A 14,121-nucleotide genomic window follows, 5' to 3' on the forward strand; every position below is an offset into this window, starting at 1 on the left:
CTTAAGCCTCAGAGTTGATGGAAGGATCAGGTGGAGGCATCAAGCCATATCGCCCACACTCTGGGAACTGCAAAGGGAAGAAGAGCACACGCCATAGAGCATACACGTGGGTGAGGGGGTCCTTGTCTTCCTTTGGAAGGAAGGGGGTAGAAAGAGAAGGAAAAAGAAAATAAATGCTTTATCATGTCAGCAATTCAAGCCAGTGCCATGTCATTCTTTTCATTCCTGTCCATAATTATTCTCATTTGTACTCGGCCACTTGGGAGGGAAGACAGACAGGAACTAAGATGTACAGTAATAGCTGCTGTCTGGTAAACACAAAATTCTGTTCTCTAAGTGTCCACCTTAGAGTTTAATAAGCAAGAACAATGAAAATAAAATGATAAAATAGAGAAGAAATTCAAAAGATACAACTTATTCCGGAGTCTGTATGTGGGAGGGGGTGTACATAGACACACAGCAAATGTGGCCTGTGGTGCCAAAAGTAAGTTCTTAGAGGGTAGGGGTGAGGCCCTGCCTCCTTCCTCCCCAGTCACTGTGAGCACCATTCCTAGACCAGCTCTTGGCACAATACAATCAGATTTCACACATTAAAGGTAGCACGTGCTATTGCATACCAATTTTCCCTCATTTTTTGAGGGACAGGTGTAAGTAGAATAGAATATGAAACAGGCAGCCAGAGGATGTGTTCTAGCCCAACATAGGCGAGGGTTTGCAGTGGGATCTGCCACAGGTCATCGAACCTCCCAAGGCCTCGATTTCCTAATTGCTAAAATGAATGTTGGACAGGCTGGTCTTAAAAGGCCCCTGAGGTCTGAAACACGCTGGACCTCCCTTCTTCATTCTTCCAGAGTTCACATCTATTTCCCAAAATGAGAGAAGTCCACATTTGAATTGGTCTTGTGGAGCTAAGTAAGAGGTATTGCTATTCACACTTGACTAGGAAGGGCCCCTTTTTCTGGCATGGAAATAAGGGTTAAAAAGGCTACCATTCTCAAAGCATTGGATGTTAGGCTCTTCTTTGAGAATCTGAAGGAAAAAAAGACAGTCATGCTCTTAAGACAAGAAATCCAAACAAGTGCACATGCTCCAAAAATGCTTATAAAATGCTCTAGATGGCTGTAGATGGTTTGTGGACTATTCTAAACCCATGTTAAAAAACCCTACTGTGATGCTTCATTCTAGATTTCTCTTAGAGGCTGCTTACATTTCTCAAATGCATTTGATAAAGATTGTGTCCTACGTGCTTTGATTTTTAATCAAATAAACAGAAAACAGCCGCTTCTGGAATCACCCAGGGAGTCCCATATGGATTAGAGCTCATCATTTCGGAATCAAACCCATAATGATGTCATTGCTCAAGCTTTTTGCCTACAAACTCTTTTTGTTGACTGACTTCTCAGAGTATGTTCCTTACTCTGACAATGTCACCATTTTAGATAACACCAAACTTGTTGGTGTTTTTATTTGTGCTAGCTGGTAATTCTGACTCTTCCTGTCAGCCAAACAGCTCGCAGTCCACAGAAAGCCAAGGAAATTAAATCACCACTGTTTTCTCCCCATGTCTGTTAGGCTGTTAGGCCTAAGGTGGTCAGGACATTTTTCTTAATAAAAAATAAATTCACCAGACACCCCATGATCCAGAATAATGGATAATTCATCCTTCCCACTAGCATTCTCTTCCTCATGTTCTGGGTACAGGATACCCCCCTCCAAGAGTGAAAAGCTTACTTCATCTAGGGAGCATTTGACTGAGCCAACAGTAGCACAGCACATGTGTAAAAGGGTCAGGCAAACCATTTGCCCAGCCCTAGTTCTGAACAAGGAAATCAATATTCCACGGTGTAATTCACCAGTCAGAAGTAATCGCCCTCCACCACAGCAGCCCAAGGGCAGCAAATTCATTACAACGTGCTTGTTGCCATTCTCTCACGTATCTCAGCACTGCTGCTTTACAAATACGTCAGACACCCTGGCCTCCTGATCATTTTTGCATTAGTACCTGTCTTTTCCCCCAGCCGCATGTAGAATCATTCTTCTAATTACTGGCATGCTAGGAGCATCTATATTAATGTCTCATCATTCCTTGTCTTCAAAAATATAAAAGAATAATCCGTCAGGTAGAGTCCATGGCATAGGATTCCCTGAGCTCTGGAACACTGGGCATCAAATTAGAATTTGTGAGTAGAAGCATAGGCTATTTTCATTAACAAACATAGCAGTGTTAAGACACATCCCTGAACTACCAAAGAGAAAGTCTCTCTGATTAAATAACCCACTATGGCTTCTTTAGTAGCATTTTTTTCCTATATATTTCCCTTTATCTCCTTTTCTTTTCCTCCATTCCCTCCCTCTAGGACAGCCTAACCTTTGCACTAATAACCTAAGAAACTAGAGATCAAAGAATTTGAAGGAAAAAAAGATCAGTTCCATAGGGTTGTTCCAGTGCCCCTGTTTACACTAGGCGTTCTGAGAGTAATGGTGACTTTGATGAAAGAAATGTGATCTGGTTGGGCTATACCTAGGAATACACATTACCTTGAGTTAGATATATAGTACCCTGAACTACACATTGGCCCAGATCATTGCCAGATGCTTGGTAGACCTCTAAGACAGTTCTATACTACAAACTGCAATAGATGCTAGCCCTTGGTTAACTTGAGGCAGAAAAGCTAGTTTGACTCAAGCATATTTATCCAGCTTTTGCCATCTAGTGACTAATCCAGATGAGCCACACAAAAAGAACAATCACCAAAGAACACCCAGTTTCCATTACTTCAAAAGTTCCTTGAGGAGTGACATTAACAACATGGCTAATAAGACATTCTTGTCATATCCCCCCCTTTCTACAACAATTTGGTATCCATGCATAGGCAGAAGTGTCTTTGTGGGAGCTGTGGGATCCAGAACCATATGCCTAGGGACCAGAAGGAGCCTTGCTCACCTGTGCATCAAGTAACAGACTACAGACCTTGGTTCTGGCTGTGGACCCTGCACTGACCCGTGAACCAGCCCCAGCCCCTCTCAGTTACAGTCAGGAGCTTCTGACAAGAGCACATGATCTTAGATCAAGCATGAACTTGAGAGCCTTTATGGAAGTCCAGGTTTCTGACAGAGAAGTTCCAGCACAGAATTAGAGCTAAAAATACAAGTTTCATTGTCTTGGAAGGGGTAAGAGGAACAGTTCGACTTTACTTACATAACCCTTTCTCCAAGGCAGCACAGCTCAGTGCCAAGTGAGACGTTCTCAGTCCATGATTTCTTCCATGAGGGAAAGCTAAAGTGTATGAGTAAGCGCTCATCTTTCCCAGATGGGGTCCATTTCTCTCTCACTCCATCCATACTACTGTCATGAGCTGCATGACTGGGGGGCTGGAAAGGCTGGAAGAGGCTGGAAGAGTGGCAGATAGGACTCTAGGAAGGCATTATAAAAAAGATGCAGGTCCTACTAACTGATCACAGTCTCCATCAGGAGGGCTTCCCATGAGCTGCTGGTGATACCTCATCCATGGATTCCCACAGTTGGCCCACACCTACCCCCAGCATCCCGCATGCCTCATCCACACACCCTCACATCCTATGGCCAGTCCTCTGTGCATACCCCTAACATTGGCAAGAGTAAGCTCTGGTAGATGGTTAGTGAGCATGTGCAGAAAAACAGCCCAAATCTACAAGCCAAGGAGAGACCAAAAACTTGAGCTTTAGTGCTGCCCTTGGGAAAGCAAAAGGGAGGTGTCTGCATTTGGCCTGGTGCATTGCAGAACAGAGAAACGGCACACAAGCTTAAGAATTCTGCCAGAGGAGAGAGCAAAAAGCGTGGAAAGGGCATACTCATAGAATGTCTGACAAAGCCTTAGAATCCCTAGAAGAATGGACAGAACGTATTTCTCTTCCTAAGTCAGTTAGTGAAGACTAGAGGAGGAGATTGCTGCTGATAATGTAAAGATAGTAGAACTTTAAGGAACATGAAAACTCAAGGAAACGTGATACCACCAAAGGATCACAGTAATGTTCAAGTAACCTACCCCAAAGACATGGAGACCTGCAATTTACCCAACAAAGAATTCAAAACAGCTATTTTAAGGAAGCTCAATGGGCTACAGGAAAACACAGAAACACAAGTCAATAATATCAGGAAAACAATACACAAACAAAATGAGAAGTTTAATAAAGAGCAAGAAATCATTTAAAGAGAGAGAAACTCTGGAACTGAAAAATATAATGAATAAAATGAAAAATGTAATAGAGACCATCAACATCAAAATGAATCAAGCAGAAGGAAGAATCTGTGAATTTCCAGACAAGACCTTTGAAATTATTCAGTCAGAGGAGCACAAAGGAAAAAGAATGAAAGAGAATGAAGAAAGCCTATGTGATCTATGCAATACCATTAAAAGAAGAAATCTGCAAATTATTGGAGTCCCAGAAGGAGAAGAGATGGAGGAGGGAGCAGAAAGCTTATTTAAAGAAATAATGATGGACACCTTCCCCAATCTGGGGAGAGATTTGGATATCAAAGTTAATGAAGCTCAGAGGTCACCAAACAAACTCAACTTAAAGATATAGTCTCCAAGACACATTAAATTCAAATGTCAAAAATCAAAGATAAAGAAGAATCTTAAAAGCAACAAGAAAAAAGAAGTTATAACTTATAAGGGAGCCCCCACAAGGCTCTAGGCAAATTTCCCAGCAGAAACTTTATAGGCAAAGAGAAAGAAGGACGGTATGTTTAAAGTGCTAAAAGAAACAAAACAACACAAAACAAAACAAAAAACTGCCCACCAAGAATACTTTATCAGGCAAAGTTGTTCTTCAGACTTGAAGGACAGATAGACTTTCCAAGATAAAACAAAAGCTGGGGGAATGCATCACCATAAAACTTACCTTACAAGAAATGCTGAAAGGAGTTCATCAAGCTAAAATCAAACAGTAGGTACATGGAAACATAGAACAATCAATCAAACAAACAAAAAAACCTTGTAAAGGTAAGTATATAATCAAATTCAGAATGCACTAATACTATAATATGGTGGTGTGTTAACCATTTAATGCTAGTATAAAGTTAAAGGACAGAAGTAGTAAAAATAGCTTTAGTAAAATAATATGTTAATGAATGTACAATATAAAAAGAGGTAAATTATGACATCAAAAAGATGAGTGGGGAGTAAAAGAGTAGAGATTTTGTATGTAATCAAAGTTAAGTTGTTAACATAAAATAGACTTATACCTGTAAAATGTTTTTTTAAAAGCCTTATGCCAACCACAAAGCAGAATAAAATCATACTGCTACAGAAAATCAATTCACAAAGGAAGGCAGAAAGAGAGGAGAAAGGAATAAGGGAACTATAAAACAGCCAGAAAATAATTAATAAAATAATTTAAAAGATGGCATTAGTAGGTACTTACCTATTGATAATTAGTATTAATATAAATGGATTCAATTCTTGAAATCAAAAGGCATAGCATGGGTAGATGGATAAGAAAAAAGCAAGACAGAACTATATGCTGCCTAGAGGTGACTCACTTCAGCTTTAATGACACACACAGGCTCAAAGTGAAGGGATAGGAAACGATGTTCTATGCCAGTGAAAACCAAAAGAGAGCAGGAGTTTTTATATATGCATATCATATATAAAACAAAATAGACTTAAGCCAAAAACTGTAATAAGATAAAAAGACCATATTATAATGACAGTGTGGTCAGTTTATTAAGAATATATAACAATCTTATACATCCAACATCAAAATACCTCAAATATATTAAACAAATACAGATCTGAAGGATAGACAATTCTCTAATAGTAGGGGACTTCAATACCCCATTTGCAGCAATGGATAGATTATCCATACAGAAAATCAATAAGGAAACATTGGACTTGAATTACAGTTTAGACCAAATGGGCCGAACAGATATAGACAAAACATTCCATCCATCAATAGCAGAAAACACATTCCTCTCAAGTGCACATGGAATTCTCTAGGATAGTTCATATTATAGGCCACAATATAAATCTTATAAAATTTAGGAAGATTGAAAACATATCAAGTAACTTTTCTGACCACAATAGTATGAAACTAAAAATCAATTATAGGAGGAAAGCTGGAAAATCCACAAATAAGTGGAAAGTAAACAACTTGCTCTGAACAACCAATGGGTCAAATATGAAATCAAAAAATATCTTGAAACAAATGAAAATGGAAACACAACCTACCAAAACTTATGAGATGCAGCACAAGCAGTTCCAAGAAGGAAATTCATAGTGATAAATGCCTACATTAAGAAAAAAGAAGACCTTTAAAAAAAAAAGAAGCAACTTAACTTTAGACTTTCAGGAACTAGAAAAAGAACAAACTAAGCCCAGTGTTCGCATAAGGAAGGAAATAATAAAGATGAGAGTGGAGATAAAGTCATAGAGAACAGAAAAACAATAGAAAAAATCAAAGAAACTAAGAGCTAGAGATTTTTGAAAAGGTAAACGAAATGGACAAACTTTTAACCAAACTAAGGAAAAAAGAGAGAAGACACAAATAACTAAAAGCAGAACTGAAAAATGAGACATTACCATCGATGCCACAGAAATACATAGATCATAAAAGATTATCATGAGCAATTATACACCAGTAAACTGGATAATAAAAGAAATGGAGAAATTTCTAGAAACATACACCTACCAACATTGTGTCATGACAAAATAGAAAATCTGAATAGGTGAATAACTAGGGAGATTGAATCAGTAAACAAAAACCTCTCAACAATTAAAATCCCAAGACCTTATGATTTCTTTAGTGAATTCCACCAAACATTTAAAGAATTAATGCCAATCGTTCTCAAACTCTTCTAAAAGATTAAAGAGAAGGAATTATGAGGCCAATATTACCCTGATACCAAAGCCAGATAAGGATAATACTAGAAAAAAAAACCTCTATAGACCAATATTCCTGATGAATAGAGATGCAAATACTCTCAATAAAGTATTAGCAGGGGCGCCTGAGTGGCACAGCGGTTAAGCGTCTGCCTTCGGCTCAGGGCGTGATCCTGGCGTTATGGGATCGAGCCCCACATCAGGCTCTTCCACTATGAGCCTGCTTCTTCCTCTCCCACTCCCCCTGCTTGTGTGCCCTCTCTCACTGGCTGTCTCTATCTCTGTCAAATAAATAAATAAAATCTTTAAAAAAAAAAAAAAATAAATAAAGTATTAGCAAACCAAATTCAAGAACACATTAAAAGGATCATACACCATGATTCAGTGGGACTTACCCTGAGATGCAAGGATTCTTCAATATACACAAATCAAAACACCACATACCAAAATGAAAGGTGAAAATCATACGATCATCCCAATAGATTAAAAAAAATGAAAATACAGCATCCTTTTATGATAAAAACTCTCACGAATTGGGTATAGATGGAATGTACCTCAACGTAATAAAAAGCACATGTAAAAAGCCCATAGCTAACCTCAGATTCAGTGGTCAACGGTTGAAAGCTTTTTCTTTAAGGTCGGGAACAAGACAAGGGTGCCCACATAGTACTGTAAGTCCTAGCCAAAGCAATCAGGCAAGGAAATGAAATAAAATATATCCAAATCAGAAAGGAAGAATAAAATTGTCTTTGTTTGCAGATGATGTGATCTTATATAGAGAAAATCCTACCCAAAAAATCATCGAACTAATCCACAAATCCAGTAAAGTTGCAGGATAAAAAATCAACATACCGAAGTTAGTAGTTTCTACGTAGTAACAACAAAATATCTGAAAAAGGAATAAATAAAATGATGCTATTCACAATAGCATAAAAATAAAATACTTAGGAATAAATTTAGTGAAGGAGTTGAAAATTCTATACACAGAAAACTATAAGACTTTGATAAAGAATTTAAAGAAGACTCAAATAAATGGGAATATATCTTATGTTCATGGATTGGAAGAATGAATATTGTTAAAATAACTAGACTACCCAAAGCCATCTATAGATTCAACGAAATCCCTATCAAAACGTGGATGGAACTGGAAGATATTATGCTGAGTGAAATAAGTCAATCAGAGAAAGACAATTATCATATGATTTCACTCATATGTGGAATAGAAGAAACAGGGCAGAGGACTGCAGGGGAAGGGAGGGAAAACAGAATGGGAAGTCATCAGAGAGGGAGAAAAAGCATGAGAAACTCTTAACTGTAGGAAACAAACTGAGGGTTGCTGGAAAGGAGGTGGGTGGGGAGGTGGAATAATTGGGTGATGGGCATTAAGGACAGTACGTGATGGTGATGTGATGAGCACTGGGTGTTATATGCAACTGATAATTTATTGAACACTACACCTGAAACTAATGATGTACTGTAAGTTGGCTAACTGAATTTAAATTAAAAAAATAAAAATAAATTCAAATCCATTTTTCACAGAAATACAAAAAGTAATCAAAATATCCTATAGAGTCACAAAGACCCCAAATTGCCAAGGCATTCTTGAGAAAGAACAGAGCTGGAGGCATCACACTTCTTGATTTCAAACTGTAATACAAAGCTATAGCAATCAAAATAATATGGTACACTGGAATAAAAATAGACACATAGATCACAGCACAGAATTGAATGTTCAGAAATAAATATATGTCAAATAATATTTGAAAAATGAGCCAAAAAATATTCAGTGGGGAAAGGTAGTCACTTCAATAAATGATGTTATTGAATAATCACAGGCAGAACAATGAAATTGGACCCATATCTTACAACACTCCCAAAAATTAACTCAAAATGGATTAAAGACTTGAATGTAAGTCCTGAAATCATAAAGCTCCTAGAAGAAAAAATGTGGGACAAGCTTCTTCACATTGCTCTTGGCAACATTTTCTTTTGGATATGATACCAAAAACATAACAAAGTAAAGCAAAAATAAACAAGTGGGACTACATCTAGAAGTTAAAAACTTGAGGAGCAAAAGAAACAATCAACAAAATGAACAGGTAACCTGCAGTATGCGAGAAAAAAATTGCAAACCGTATATCTGGTAAGAGCTTACCCCCAAAATAAATAAGAAACTCCTACATAATATATATNAAGAGGTATGTAAAAATGTGCTCAATATCTCTCGTCATCAGGGAAATGCAAATCAAAACCACTCTGAGCTATCTCGTCACACCTGTTAGAATGGCTAGTATCAAAAAGAGAAAACAAGTGTTCACAAGGATATAAGGAAAATAGAAGCCTTTTGCACTGTTGGTGGGAATGTAAATTGGTACAGCCACTATGGAAAACAGAATCTCAACTCCTCAAAAACATAAAGATAGAATCCAGCAATCCCACTTTTAGGTATATATCTGAAGAAATGAAGTCAGGATCTGAAAAAAATATCTGAACTTCAGTGTTCATTGAAGGATTTTTTTTACAATAGCCAAGACATGGAAACAACCTAAATATCCATCTATGAATGAATGGATAAAGAAATTATGTATATAATTATCTTGTAATTTCTTTATATATATCATAAATATATATACACTATTAATATCTCATAATTTCTTTATATATTATATATATACATACACTATTCAGCCATGAGAAAGAATGAAATCCTGCCTTTGTGACATCATGGATGGACCTCAAGGGCGTTACCTTACCTCGAGATACGTTAAATGATACGAGTCAGACAGAGAAAAACAAATATTGCACAATATCACTCGTATGTGGAATCTACCAAAGCTGAACTCACAGAAATAGTAAAATGACGGTTGTCTGGGGCTGCAGGGATAGGCAAACGGGATACCAGTTAAAGAGCACGAACTTCCGGTTATAAAATGTATACATTCCGGGGACACAATGTGTAGCATGGTGACCATAACTATACTGCATTATATACTTGGGAGTTGCTGAGAGAGTAGATCCTAAATGTTCTCGCCACAAAAAATGAATGGTAATTATGTGAAGTGGCAGAGATATTAACTAACTCTACTGCGGGAATCATTTGGTTACATATAAATGTATCACATTCTCATATTGTACACTTAACATTTATACATGTAATTGTGTCAGTTCTATCTCAATAAAGCTGGGAGAGTTCCTTAAGGAAAGGAATGGATTATATTAAACTCCAGTTTCCCTGTGGCCAGTGGTTCCTGGCATGCGAGGTATTCACTATAATTTCACTGAAAGTTCTCACTTCAACACTGATATCATATGAGAACTTTAAAACTCCTTTTTGAAACTTGAGAACTCCACAGAGAGTGGAAAGGTGAGTTCAGTAGATTTTGGGTGTTGTTGCTGACATTTAAGTTCATGCAAAGACTTTTCAGTCTAATTCGTTTCCTTATATTTCTGAATCATATTATGTTCTTTATGGTGCATTCTGGTCTTAAGGGTAAACAAGGACCCTTTTAGACATCAATGAACTGCCACCAATGAGAAGAAAAGTAATTACACTTGGACCTGGGTAAGAGACCGGATAAGAAATATATTCATTTATTCCCCATTATACATTGAGGACTTCATATATTCCTGACACAGTACTAGGTGCTGGGATAAAATGCTGAGCAAAACAAAAAACAGCTTTTGCTCCTGAGACTTTTCCAGTCTAGTGGGGGAAAGAGGCAATAATGAAATTGTCACAGACACACACTGCACACACACACACACACACACACACACACACACACACTAAATGTGCTCTGTGCAAGGTGCCGTGTGGGAGTCCAGTAAGGTTTCCGGATGAGGTGAGATTTGATTTGATGCAAGAAGGATAAGGGGCTACCTGTGTGGGTTGGAGGAAGGAGGGGCGATGGACACAGTAACCACAGATACAAAGGTCCTTACATCCGAGGAGGGACTAGCGTCACAGAGACAACGGTCATCTCCTACTTTATGCTTCTTGTATACAACACTTTAGTAGATTGCTGTTTTCTTTTCAGGTACAGTAACCTTCATACGTATGACTGAATGCAGACCGGTACACCTGCCATTCATCTCACACACACATTTATTTACACACGATAATGTGCCCGTGAACTTTTTATATATATATATATAAAGGTTCTCTGTGTGTAATAAGACTCGGACTATTCTCAATTCGGACTGCGGTATATCTGAATCACCGGGTGAGTTACCTATTCAACTGGAATCTCCAGGGAGAAGGCCATGGAATGTGTATTCTAAGCTAGTGTTCCAGGGCGCTCTCAAAATGAGATAATCCAAAACCTCTAAAACAAAACAACTTGTTCTTCCAATTGTCTTTACCTCCATGACTGGAACCACCAAACTTGGCCTAAACCAAAACCTAGGATTTATCTTTGACTCACCGTTCCTCACCACCCACATACAATCCACCAGGAGATTCTATAATTTCCAGTGTATCTCACCTATGTCCAGTTCTCTCCGACTTTGTTACCACATTCCTCCAAGCCCCCGTTACTGCTCCAACTACTCTATCCTAATTCCTAACCATTCCACAATAACTCCTTATTGGCCTCGCCGTCTCTGACATTCTTTACACAGTTGCTGGAGTGATACTCGTATACACACAGACACACACACAAAACCCACCATTTCACAACCCATTGAAGTTTTTGACTCATTTTAATTCAGTTAAATCTTAACAACTCTCCCTTGGGATGCTTCTCTAACTCTGATTTTCTGATCCCTACATTCAGATACAACGAGGGCTTGAGGTCACCAGAAGTGAAGCCAGGATTTTAACCCAGGTGCTCTGACTCTGGAACTTGCAAGCTCAGTTTCTGAGCTATACCACCTTTAATGAATACATTTTTAATTCAATTCTAAGATACACATTTTTTCACTTAAAAATCTTTGAAATTGCAGATGTGTGTTGCAATCAGTGGCATATCACAGTTTAATTGGCATCTTTTTTTCTTATGTTACATAAAACAATGGCGTGTCTTAAGAACTGATGGCTCTTAGTTGGTGAAGCACAGTATTTGTTGAATGAATGGGTGACAGTAGGTCAGTGAAGCTGCCCTAGCCATCTGTGCTTTAGTCTTTGCATGCAGGGGAGCAGGACATGCGCAGCATATTGAATACTTTGGATACAAATCAATAGAGACCTATATAACTGCTCTTATGGCTACCAATTATTTATGGCTCCAATTAATTATATTTTAATTTATTTAACAAGAACATAAGGAAAAATTACATTAGAGTAACCCACCCTTTAACATTTCTTTTTTCTTTTTTTTTTTTTAAAGATTTTATTTATTTATGCGACAGAGATAGAGACAGCCAGCGAGAGAGGGAAACACAAGCAGGGGGAGTGGGAGAGGAAGAAGCAGGCTCATAGCAGAGGAGCCTGATGTGGGGCTCGATCCCATAACGCCAGGATCACGCCCTGAGCCAAAGGCAGACGCTTTAACCGCCATGCCACCCAGGCGCCCCTACCCTTTAACATTTCTTGATGACTATTAAGAATTTAGACACTCAAATATTTCTCCCAAACTGCTATTGTGAGATTTTTTTAAAGGCATTAATTTCACCCCATTCTAGGTAGTTTGAACGACATGGTTCTAATTTTAGTCACCTTTATTATTCTTCTCTGTGAGTCACATACTTTGTTTTTTTTATGATTTTTTTATTATATTATGTTAATCACCATACAGTCATCCCCCGATTCCGATGTAAAGTTCGATGCTTCATTAGTTGCGTATAACACCCAGTGCACCATGCAATACGTGCCCTCCTTACTACCCATCACCAGTCTATCCCATTCCCCCACACCCTCCCCTCTGAAGTCCTCTTAAGCTGCTTTTGTAAGGGTTAGAGTTCCATCCGCCTAATATTGGTTTCTCATAGTCCACAGTCTCTCATGTTTCATTCCCCCTTCTGATTACCCCCCTTTTCTTTATCCCTTTCCTTCCCCTACCGATCCTCCTAGTTCTTATGTTCCATAGATGAGAGAAATCATATGATAATTGTCTTTCTCTGCTTGACTTATTTCACTTAGCATTATCTCCTCCAGTGCCGTCCATGTTGCAGCAAATGTTGAGAATTCGTTCTTTCTGATAGCTGAGTAATATTCCATTGTATATATGGACCACAGCTTCTTAATCCAGTCATCTGTTGAAGGGCATCTCGGCTCCTTCCATGATTTGGCTATTGTGGACAATGCAGCTATGAACATTGGGGTGCATATGGCCCTTCTCTTTACTACGTCTGTATCTTTGGGGTAAACACCCAGTAGTGCAATGGCTGGGTCATAGGGTAGTTCAATTTTTAACTTTTTAAGGGACCTCCACACTGTTTTCCAGAGTGGCTGTACCAACTTGCATTCCCACCAACAATGTAGGAGGGATCCCCTTTCTCCACATCCTCTCCAACAATTGTTGTTTCTTGCCTTGTCTATCTTTGCCATTCTAACTGGCGTAAGGTGGTATCTCAGTGTGGTTTTGATTTGAATTTCCCTGATGGCTAATGATTTTGAACATTTTTTCATGTGTCTGTTAGCCATTTGTATGTCTTCATTGGAAAAGTGTCTGTTCATATCTTCTGCCCATTTTATGATTTGTTTATTTGTTTCTCGTGTATTGAGTTTGAGAAGTTCTTTGTAGATCTTGGATACCAGTCCTTTATCTGTGGTGTCCTTTGCAAATATATTCTCCCATTCCGTGGGCTGTCTCTTAGTTTTTTTGACTGTTTCCTTGGCTGTGCAGAAGCTTTTTATCCTGATAAAGTCCCATAAGTTCATTTTATCTTTTGTTTCTCTTGCCTTTGGAGATGTGTCGTGAAAAAGGTTGCTCTGGCCGATGTCATAGAAGTTGTTGCCTATGTTCTCCTCTAGAATTTTGATGGATTCCTGTCTCAACATAGCCCGATGTTTACTTGTGGGAGAGGGGGAAAAATCCCCACCAAGTAGATATATGATGCTTGCCTTTCTACTTATTTGCAAGTATTTTATTCATTACTTTATGTGGATGACTTGGATTGGACATCTGGAGGTTTGCAGCATTATAATCAGTGAGTGAGGAATATCCGCCTATAGAAACATACACTGGTAATAGTATTAAAAAATAAAAATTTATACTCATCTGTTCTCTGCAATTTACAAAACACTTTCACATACTCGAGCTCCTTTAATTTATTTAAATCTCTCCATAACTATGTATGGAGAGACTTGGCCTTTCAC

This window comes from Ailuropoda melanoleuca, chromosome 8 (genome assembly GCF_002007445.2).
Source record: "Ailuropoda melanoleuca isolate Jingjing chromosome 8, ASM200744v2, whole genome shotgun sequence".
NCBI classification, from domain to species: Eukaryota; Metazoa; Chordata; class Mammalia; order Carnivora; family Ursidae; genus Ailuropoda; species Ailuropoda melanoleuca.